Here is an 11,403-nt window from a genome sequence, read left to right on the forward strand (position 1 = left end):
CATTGTGATATAAATTCCATCATCCTATATGCTCTCAGGAAGCTCAGAGGAAGACTTGGTTGGTGGCAATGAAGAAGAATCTAAATCGACACTGGAAACACCCAGGAAAGCAATAAAAGTACATCATCATCAGATGGAATTTGCAGAAGTCAACACAGTCCAGATTGCCTTTCAGTCTACGGAGACCTGGTGGGCACAAATCCCACATACCATATATTCAGGTGCCATTCAAGTAAGTCAAAATAGAGATACCCCACTGTAAGAGACCTGAAACCTTGGTTAGTGGTTGATGTCAGGGAAAAGATAATGAATATTTGAGCAAAAGCCACATCCTGACAAATAATGAGCAGGCTATCAAGCCCCAGCCTCATACTTTACATGTTTAATTAATTTAAAAAAATAAGAGAGAGTCCGGAGACCGGCACGCGGGACGGTCCTCAGCCCTGATCGCTGCGGCCCAGCCCACCACCGAGGCGCACGAAGTGGCTGCTCAGGATGATCTCTTTACTGCCCCAGGAAACTACTCCATGCTGAAGCCTTTCAAAGTGGTACAGAGACTTTGGAAGCACCATGGATGGGTTTTGTGATTAGCAAGTCTCTTTTACGGCCCCAGGGAAATCTCTATCAGAGGACTGTCGAGGGCGACCTGTGATTGACAGAAAGAGGAAGTTTGTGGACACGGATCTGGCTCATGATTCTGAAGAGTTGTTTCAGGATCTCAGCCAACTTCAAGAGGCTTGGTTAGTTGAAGCTCAAGTTCCTAATGATGAGCAGTTTGTCCCAGATTTTTAGTCTGATAACTTGGTGCGTCACGCTCACCAAGATCAAACCCGAGCTGCACAGCCCTCCTCTGAGTTGTCCTCCTGTAGCCATGAGCAGGCTCTTGGTGCTAAGTATGGGGAAAAGTGCCTCTACAACTATTGTGCCTATGACAGGAAGCCTCCCTTTGGGTTCAAGCCATTAACCCCACCCGCCACTCCTTTACCACCCACCCATTAGAATTCCCTATTTCCCCCACTTAAGGCAACTCTGCCCACCTCAGCTCTTGCCCCTGGAGCCTGTTCAGTTCAAGGGGTGGGTCCTGTCCCAGCCCTCACTCCCTTCCAGAACCTGGATCACAGCAGCATACATTTGCGGTCCCCCGGTCACCATATCAACCCTGCAAATGCCAAAGATGATGCCCGAAAGCCAGTATCCATCAGAACAGAGATTTCAGCGACAGCTGTCTGAGACCTGCCGCCCCTTCCCTCCTCAGTCAGGAGTTCCTGGAGATACTCACCCCAGCTACCAAAGGCAGATGTTAGAGCTCGTTGTCCCCGCAGCTTTGCCACCCCTTCAGGGATTCAAGCAGGAATACCACAATCCACACTATGAACATGGGATCCCTGGAATGCCTGGTCCCCCAGCACATGGGTTCCAGTCACCCTTGGGAATCAAGCAGTAGCCCCGAGATTACTGTGCTGACTCAGAAGTGCTAACTGCCAGTCACCCTATATGAGAGGCAGGTATTTTTCCAGCAACCATGAAGGATTCACATATGAAAAGGACCCCAGGCTATACTATACTTTGATGATACTTGCGTGATGCCGGAAAGACTGGAAGGCAAAGTCAAGAAGGAGCCCACCATGTATCAAGAGGGGCCCCCTTACCAGAGGCAAGGCTCTCTGCAGCTGTGGCAGTTTCTCGCCACCCTTCTGGATGACCCAGCCAATGCCCACTTCATCGCCTGGACTGGACAAGACGTGGAGTTTAAGCTTACAGAACCGGAAGAGGTTGCTGGTCGTTGGGGTATTCAGAAGAACCAGCCAGCCATGAACTATGACAAGCTGAGCCGTTCCCTGCGCTATTACTATGAAAAAGGCATCATGCAGAAGGTGGCTGGGGAATGGTACGTCTACAAATTTGTCTGTGACCCGGATTCACTTTTCTCCATGGCCTTCCCCGACAATCAGCGCCTGTTCCTGAAGGCAGAGTCAGAATGCCCCCCTGCCCCCACACACCTCCCACCTCCCGCCAATGAGGAGGACACCCTGCCACTGACTCACTTTGCAGACAACCCTGCTTACCTCCTGGACATGAATCTACACAGCGGCCTCTACTACGCCGAAGACTTCGCTTACTACGTCTTTCAATGGCCGAGTAGCCAAACCCTAGAGCTAGCAGTCCTCGTTCAGGCAAACAAGGGCAGTAGTTTTGTGTGTGTGTGTGTGTGTGTGTGTGTGTGTGTGTGTGTGTGTGTGTGTGTGTGTGTGTGTGTGTGTGTTCTTGGCTGTTCCTAAAGCTTGCCCTTTGAATATTATCTGGAGAACCCAAGCTGTCTCTGGATTTGACACCCTTAAAGACAAATACCTTGGCTAGGGAGTGGCAACAAGGAGAGACAGGAAAGCCACCACATGGCTGGTGATTCTGAATCAGTTCCTGGAAAGATACAGAAGTGGATCCTCCTTGCCACCGCCGCCAGTCGGTACAGAGCAGTATAGCGACTCTGTATAGTGTTCAGGTTAGCGCCCATGGGAGGGGACCGAGTTATGACAATCTACATTGATCATGGACTACTAAATGCCTTCACACAGGAGGCATAGACTTGCACAATTCTTTGGAAAGAAACTGCACACCCATAGGGAAGTTGATAAGGCTGGGTTGGGGAGGCTCAGACCATTGAGGCTTGAAATTTGCAAAACTCTTGTAGCTCATTCTGAAACTGGGGAAGCCAGGAGAGAGAGTTGTTACTCACTCCATGGTTCTCAGACCGCTGCTCCTCTTGGGCCTTCCAGCCCAGTGGTCACCATAAGTTAACCGAGTCCCTCTCCTCCCAGTCACACAGCTGAGCGCAGATGGCTTGTTTAGAGAGATGATTAACATGACAGACAGTATTTTGTTTTGCTTTGATTAGGGTGTGGGGATCATTTTGCTTTGGGTGATTGTTTTGGGGGAACAGTTATATAAACTGACTTTTGAAGTTTTGGTATTTGAAGCAAAAAAAAAAAAACTTTTTGGTAACTGCACTGCATCCCTTAGGTGGAGTGGTGCCCACTTCAGAATACGCTGCAGCCTGAGGGACTCTGCTGGGGCTTCCCCTTCACCACTTAGAGGCCTGCTTGGTGCTTTCTGCACCAGACAACCTGTTGAATCATTTAACCTGATTTGTACATTTGAAGTGTGCAGGGCATCCTGTACACAGCTTAGAGGTCTATGCTTCTAGTTCTCCATGCTTGCTAACTCTCCTTCTCTGGGAAGCAGATGTACATACATACTTCATACATGTCATGTCCATGTACATATTACATACATGTCATGTCTGTTTAACAACTGGTCACCGTTGGGAATCCAGGCATCCACCTTGCTTTCCTATTTCAATTTTGGACTTTCAACCCTGCACAGGGGTTCCCTGGGGTCTGAAACTTACCTGTCACTTAAGATAAAACAGTGCTAGCTAGCATTCTGGCTTCCTGCTACATTTTTCTTCTTTTTCTTTCTTTAATTTTTTATTCTGATTGCTATATTATATTGGGAACGCTCTAAACAACCAAACTAAAGCTGTATAAAAATTGGGTTTGGAGTGGCGGGAAAGCCAGCAGGAAGTGCCAGTGCTTCTCTGCCTGACTCCTTGTTGACAGGACTTTGCTGTCCTTGACACACTCCACTCCTTCTGTTCCTCAAGTGAGGGACACAGAGCTTACTGGGCAAGTGTGGGACATTCTTTTCTGTTCCAGCAGTGAGGCACTCCACAGCCTTCTCATTACTTGTGGAAGAGGCTCACAGGAATGAGGGGGTACGTTTTAGAGCTATGAGAACCTAAGGTTTTCTTCTCGAAAGCTAGTCAGCCAGCCCACAGAAGTGTCAAACCTGAAGCTTGGGCCTTAATTATCATTGTACTCTGAGGAAAGGACTTTTCCTAAGCATATTTATAGCTTTCTAATCTACACACAGTCTATACATACATTCGTATTTTACCCCAGCTGGCTAGAGATTTATTTGTTGTAAATGCTGTATAGATTTTTTGGGGTTCTTTTTGTTCTCTTTACTTATACTAGTTTGGGGTTTGTTTTCATTTTCTTTAATGAATTTATGCTGTTTTGGGGGAAGGCAGTTGAGAAGAATCTTCTGTAGCCTAAGCTGGCCCTCCCCTGTAGTGATGGTGCTGTGCCATCAAGGGACACCAGACAGTAGTGCCACTTTGCATTCCCACTGGACTCATTGTACCTCCCGGAGAGCCGTCCCTGTCAAAGTGTGGGGCCTCTTTCATGCATTTGCTTCTTTTCCAGAGTGCGGGCATCTACAGTGCAGAAAGGCTTCAGCCTGCCACTACTTCCCCTGCACAGGGCTGTGTACATCCTGCCGAGCTGTGTTATATTCTGTACTGTGTACAATAAAGAAGATTGCTTTCCTTTAAAACAATAAGAACGATTAACTCCATGGGAAAGGAGGAGCTATAGTCTCTTGAGCCTCTTAGGAAAGCAGTGTTGTTTTAGTTTCAGAATGCTTCTAGTGGTAGGTGGTACCAAATGATTACGATGTCAAGATTCCTTAGAAACTGCAGTTAGATGGTTGTTTTAGGTTTCTCTGAAATCATTCTGTTTGTATGTAGGAATGGATCAACATCTGAACTAGTTATACTGGCACCAGCTCAGGTTACCTCTGCACACTCAACTGTGTAGTAAGTGGTGTCTCTTTAACACATATTAAAAACATTCATCTGTGAAGACAGAAACACATGATTTCCTGGAAACTAAATGCATGTACTTATAGTAAATCCATTAGTAAAATGAGTAATGTGACCACAAGCACCCACTGGTGGAAATATTAATATTCTGTTTTGGCTCTTAGATGAAAATAAGGCAGACTATTGAAACTAGAAAACACCACATCAATCACTGGGGAATTTGGTTGGAAACTGATTCTTTGAGACTTCTACAACCTGAAAAAATAAATCAGTGAAGAGTCAGAAATGACATGGCTTCCGTATCAGAAAAGAACGGAACTTGTTAGCATTTAATGTCCTAGAGGCATGCAAAGCCAACTCTCTGTCATTGTGAATTAGTCATTCTCCAAGGAGTTTAGACCTGGAAGGTCATGATGATTCCACCTCTAAAGTTAGCATCTGGCAAGGCTCCAATATCACTGAAGGGACGAACATAATACTCTGTGTGTTATGCTTCAAAGATCACCAAGACAACACTACTTCAGCCCTTATGATCTCTTATTCATTCTTTCTCTGCTCATCATCCCACCTAGAAGCATGAGTAGCAGTGTCTTTTTTCCAAATGTACGCCAAGAATGTGGATTTTAGAGACCTAGAGAGATCATAACTGAGGGTATAGTCAAATGTATAAAAAAATAACTGGTTAAAATAAAACCTGAGACACGTCATATCGAAACCTTGTTACTGCTGAGGATTGGCTGGATTGAAGGATGTTCAGAGATGGAACCTAGTGCCTTCTTATAACCAGGAGTAAGCTAACGAGCCAGTAACAGCCTGGGCCCAGGACCTTAGGAACTTCTCCTTGAGATGTGGATGTGTGAAGAAGGAACAGAGTTCCTTCTCTAAAGCCAGGAATATGCTTGACAGAGCTGCTCATGGCCTTGGGTTAGGGACTGTGGGGAGCTGGTCTTCAGATTTAGAGAGCTTCCCATTTTGCCAAGCTATACTTATCAGTCCCAGGGTCACTGTGTGCTCAGTCACCAATGCTCTTAAGACACCTCGTGTTCCTCTTGTGTAACATTGCTTGACCAGCTGACTAGATCCTATCTGACTTTGTCCCATTGAATGATAGTTTCTGTTGACTTTGTGCAATTTCTCCCTTGGAAATATTCTATCAGATGCTGCATTCCTTAAGAAGCTTGCTTGACCTAAAGACATGGCTAATGAAGACCTTCAGACCAGCCTTTTGTCTTCTTTAACTTTTCATTCCATTGACCACATTCCACTGTGGACCCTGTCACTGAAGAATGACTTACTGGTTAAGGTCAGCAACTTAAAAAAGCTGGAGAAATAGAAGAGAAGACAACCTGAGAGTGAAAGAACATGTAAGTTATAGAATGACTACTTCCTATAGCTAGGGGCCCCTGGGGCACTCTTCACTGCTGCCCTGACTGCGCATGGAGGAAACACAGAGCTTATGACTGCTTACTCAGGACCATCGTCTGCAATGGTCCTTCCATGATAGAGTGACCTCCAGAACCACCATCATTGTTGTTAGTGTCAAGATCTAGAAGCTTTCTTTCCTGTTGCTCTGGGAATATCTACAAATGAAAATCAGCAACCGTGCAGGAAACCAGCAGCAAAATGAAAGCCCGAAAATACAGTTCCAACCTCAAGCTCCATTTGTACATAGCAGTGCAGAAGGAATGGTACGTGAGTCTACTTGTTCTTACCATTACTTGCAAAGTCACCATCCGCCTGACTGCAGACTCCTAATGGACAGAGTTCTAAGGAACAAGTAGCATAGCTATGATTTTTTTCTACCATGTTCGACTAAGACTAAGTCTTTAGTCTACTTCAGAGTTTGACAAACATTATTTTTTTTATGTTTTTAAATTGTTTTTTTTTATTTTTTTTTTATTAACTTGAGTATTTCTTATATACATTTCGAGTGTTATTCCCTTTCCCGGTTTCCGGGCAAACATCCCCCTCCCCCCTCCCCTTCCTTATGGGTGTTCCCCTCCCAACCCTCCCCCCATTGCCGCCCTCCCCCCATAGACTAGTTCACTGGGGGTTCAGTCTTAGCAGGACCCAGGGCTTCCCCTTCCACTGGTGCTCTTACTAGGATATTCATTGCTACCTATGGGGTCAGAGTCCAGGGTCAGTCCATGTATAGTCTTTAGGTAGTGGCTTAGTCCCTGGAAGCTCTGGTTGCTTGGCATTGTTGTACTTTTGGGGTCTCAAGCCCCTTCAAGCTCTTCCAGTTCTTTCTCTGATTCCTTCAATAGGGGACCTATTCTCAGTTCAGTGGTTTGCTGCTGGCATTCGCCTCTGTATTTGCTGTATTCTGGCTCTGTCTCTCAAGAGAGATCTACATCCGGCTCCTGTCGGTCTGCACTTCTTTGCTTCATCCATCTTGTCTAATTGGGTGGCTGTATATGTATGGGCCACATGTGGGGCAGGCTCTGAATGGGTGTTCCTTCAGTCTCTGTTTTAATCTTTGCCTCTCCCTTCCCTGCCAAGGGTATTCTTTTTCCTCATTTAAAGAAGGAGTGAAGCATTCACATTTTGATCATCCGTCTTGAGTTTCCTTTGTTCTAGGGATCTAGGGTAATTCAAGCATTTGGGCTAATAGCCACTTATCAATGAGTGCATACCATGTATGTCTTTCTGTGATTGGGTTAGCTCACTCAGGATGATATTTTCCAGTTCCAACCATTTGCCTATGAATTTCATAAACTCGTTGTTTTTGATAGCTGAGTAATAGTCCATTGTGTAGATGTACCACATTTTCTGTATCCATTCCTCTGTTGAAGGGCATCTGGGTTCTTTCCAGCTTCTGGCTATTATAAATAAGGCTGCGATGAACATAGTGGAGCACGTGTCTCTTTTATATGTTGAGGCATCTTTTGGGTATATGCCCAAGAGAGGTATAGCTGGATCCTCAGGCAGTTCAATGTCCAATTTTCTGAGGAACCTCCATACTGATTTCCAGAATGGTTTTACCAGTCTGCAATCCCACCAACAATGGAGGAGTGGTCCTCTTTCTCCACATCCTCGCCAGGATTTGCTGTCACCTGAGTTTTTGATCTTAGCCATTCTCACTGGTGTGAGGTGAAATCTCAGGGTTGTTTTGATTTGCATTTCCCTTATGACTAAAGATGTTGAACATTTCTTTAGGTGTTTCTCAGCCATTCGGCATTCCTCAGCTGTGAATTCTTTGTTTAGCTCTGAACCCCATTTTTAATAGGGTTATTTGTTTCCCTGCGGTCTAACTTCTTGAGTTCTTTGTATATTTTGGATATAAGGCCTCTATCTGTTGTAGGATTGGTAAAGATCTTTTCCCAATCTGTTGGTTGCCGTTTTGTCCTAACCACAGTGTCCTTTGCCTTACAGAAGCTTTGCAGTTTTATGAGATCCCATTTGTCGATTCTTGATCTTAGAGCATAAGCCATTGGTGTTTTGTTCAGGAAATTTTTTCCTGTGCCCATGTGTTCCAGATGCTTCCCTAGTTTTTCTTCTATTAGTTTGAGTGTGTCTGGTTTGATGTGGAGGTCCTTGATCCACTTGGACTTAAGCTTTGTACAGGGTGATAAGCATGGATCGATCTGCATTCTTCTACATGTTGCCCTCCAGTTGAACCAGCACCATTTGCTGAAAATGCTATCTTTTTTCCATTGGATGGTTTTGGCTCCTTTGTCAAAAATCAAGTGACCATAGGTGTGTGGGTTCATTTCTGGGTCTTCAATTCTATTCCATTGGTCTATCTGTCTGTCTCTGTACGAATACCATGCAGTTTTTATCACTATTGCTCTGTAATACTGCTTGAGTTCAGGGATAGTGATTCCCCCTGAAGTCCTTTTATTGTTGAGGATAGCTTTAGCTATCCTGGGTTTTTTGTTATTCCAGATGAATTTGCAAATTGTTCTGTCTAACTCTTTGAAGAATTGGATTGGTATTTTGATGGGGATTGCATTGAATCTGTAGATTGCTTTTGGTAAAATGGCCATTTTTACTATATTAATCCTGCCAATCCATGAGCATGGGAGATCTTTCCATCTTCTGAGGTCTTCTTCAATTTCTTTCCTCAGTGTCTTGAAGTTCTTATTGTACAGATCTTTTACTTGCTTGGTTAAAGTCACACCGAGGTACTTTATATTATTTGGGTCTATTATGAAGGGTGTCGTTTCCCTAATTTCTTTCTCGGCTTGTTTCTCTTTTGTATAGAGGAAGGCAACTGATTTATTTGAGTTAATTTTATACCCAGCCACTTTGCTGAAGTTGTTTATCAGCTTTAGTAGTTCTCTGGTGGAACTTTTGGGATCACTTAAATATACTATCATGTCATCTGCAAATAGTGATATTTTGACCTCTTCTTTTCCGATCTGTATCCCCTTGATTTCCTTTTGTTGTCTGATTGCTCTGGCTAGAACTTCAAGAACTATATTGAGTAAGTAGGGAGAGAGTGGGCAGCCTTGTCTAGTCCCTGATTTTAGTGGGATTGCTTCAAGTTTCTCTCCATTTAGTTTAATGTTAGCAACTGGTTTGCTGTATATGGCTTTTACTATGTTTAGGTATGGGCCTTGAATTCCTATTCTTTCCAGGACTTTTATCATGAAGGGGTGTTGAATTTTGTCAAATGCTTTCTCAGCATCTAATGAAATGATCATGTGGTTCTGTTCTTTCAGTTTGTTTATATAATGGATCACGTTGATGGTTTTCCGTATATTAAACCATCCCTGCATGCCTGGGATGAAGCCTACTTGATCATGGTGGATGATTGTTTTGATGTGCTCTTGAATTCGGTTTGCCAGAATTTTATTGAGTATTTTTGCGTCGATATTCATAAGGGAAATTGGTCTGAAGTTCTCTTTCTTTGTTGGGTCTTTGTGTGGTTTAGGTATAAGAGTAATTGTGGCTTTGTAGAAGGAATTCGGTAGGGCTCCATCTGTTTCAATTTTGTGGAATAGTTTGGATAATATTGGTATGAGGTCTTCTATGAAGGTTTGATAGAATTCTGCACTAAACCCGTCTGGACCTGGGCTCTTTTTGGTCGGGAGACCTTTAATGACTGCTTCTATTTCCTTAGGAGTTATGGGGTTGTTTAACTGGTTTATCTGTTCCTGATTTAACTTCGATACCTGGTATCTGTCTAGGAAATTGTCCATTTCCTGAAGATTTTCAAATTTTGTTGAATATAGGTTTTTATAGTAAGATCTGATGATTTTTTGAATTTCCTCTGAATCTGTAGTTATGTCTCCCTTTTCATTTCTGATTTTGTTAATTTGGACACACTCTCTGTGTCCTCTCGTTAGTCTGGCTAAGGGTTTATCTATCTTGTTGATTTTCTCAAAGAACCAACTTTTGGTTCTGTTGATTCTTTCTATGGTCCTTTTTGTTTCTACTTGGTTGATTTCAGCTCTGAGTTTGATTATTTCCTGCCTTCTACTCCTCCTGGGTGTATTTGCTTCTTTTTGTTCTAGAGCTTTTAGGTGTGCTGTCAAGCTGCTGACATATGCTCTTTCCTGTTTCTTTCTTCAGGCACTCAGCGCTATGAGTTTTCCTCTTAGCACAGCTTTCGTTGTGTCCCATAAGTTTGAGTATGTTGTATCTTCATTTTCATTAAATTCTAAAAAGTTTTTAATTTCTTTCTTTATTTCTTCCTTGACCAGGTTATCATTGAGTAGAGCATTGTTCAATTTCCACGTATATGTGGGCATTCTTCCCTTATTGTTATTGAAGACCAGTTTTAGGCCGTGGTGGTCCGATAGCACGCATGGGATCATTTCTATCTTTCTGTACCTGTTGAGGCCCGTTTTTTGACCAATTATATGGTCAATTTTGGAGAAAGTACCATGAGGAGATGAGAAGAAGGTATATCCTTTTGCTTTAGGATAGAATGTTCTATAAATATCTGTTAAGTCCATTTGGCTCATGACTTCTCTTAGTCTGTCGACATCACTGTTTAATTTCTGTTTCCATGATCTGTCCATTGATGAGAGTGGGGTGTTGAAATCTCCCACTATTATTGTGTGAGGTGCAATGTGTGTTTTGAGCTTTAGTAAAGTTTCTTTTACGTATGTAGGTGCCCTTGTATTTGGGGCATAGATATTTAGGATTGAGAGTTCATCTTGGTGGATTTTTCCTTTGATGAATATGAAGTGTCCTTCCTTATCTTTTTTGATGACTTTTAGTTGGAAATTGATTTTATTTGATATTAGAATGGCTACTCCAGCTTGCTTCTTCTGACCATTTGCTTGGAAAGTTGTTTTCCAGCCTTTCACTCTGAGGTAGTGTCTGTCTTTGTCTCTGAGGTGTGTTTCCTGTAGGCAGCAGAATGCAGGGTCCTCGTTGCATATCCAGTTTGTTAATCTATGTCTTTTTATTGGGGAGTTGAGGCCATTGATATTGAGAGATATTATGGAATAGTGATTATTGCTCCCCGTTATATTCATATTTGGATGTGAGGTTATGTTTGTGTGCTTTCATTCTCTTTGTTTTGTTGCCAAGACGATTAGTTTCTTTCTTCTTCTAGGGTATAGCTTGCCTCCTTATGTTGGGCTTTACCATTTATTATCCTTTGTAGTGCTGGATTTGTGGAAAGATATTGTGTAAATTTGGTTTTGTCATGGAATATCTTGGTTTCTCCATCAATGTTAATTGAGAGTTTTGCTGGATACAGTAACCTGGGCTGGCATTTGTGTTCTCTTAGGGTCTGTATGACATCAGTCCAGGATCTTCTGGCCTTCATAGTTTCTGGC

General features: G+C 43.2%; 1 pseudogene; it reads left to right on the forward strand.

Moving 5' to 3' along the window:
- Window positions 1–555: 555 nt before the first annotated feature.
- On the forward strand, window positions 556–4,373 carry Etv5-ps2 (ETS variant transcription factor 5, pseudogene 2; annotated as a pseudogene).
- The last annotated feature ends 7,030 nt before the right edge of the window (window positions 4,374–11,403 follow it).

Source organism: Rattus norvegicus, chromosome 2 (genome assembly GCF_021556685.1).
Source record: "Rattus norvegicus strain SHRSP/BbbUtx chromosome 2, alternate assembly SHRSP_T2T, whole genome shotgun sequence".
NCBI classification, from domain to species: Eukaryota; Metazoa; Chordata; class Mammalia; order Rodentia; family Muridae; genus Rattus; species Rattus norvegicus.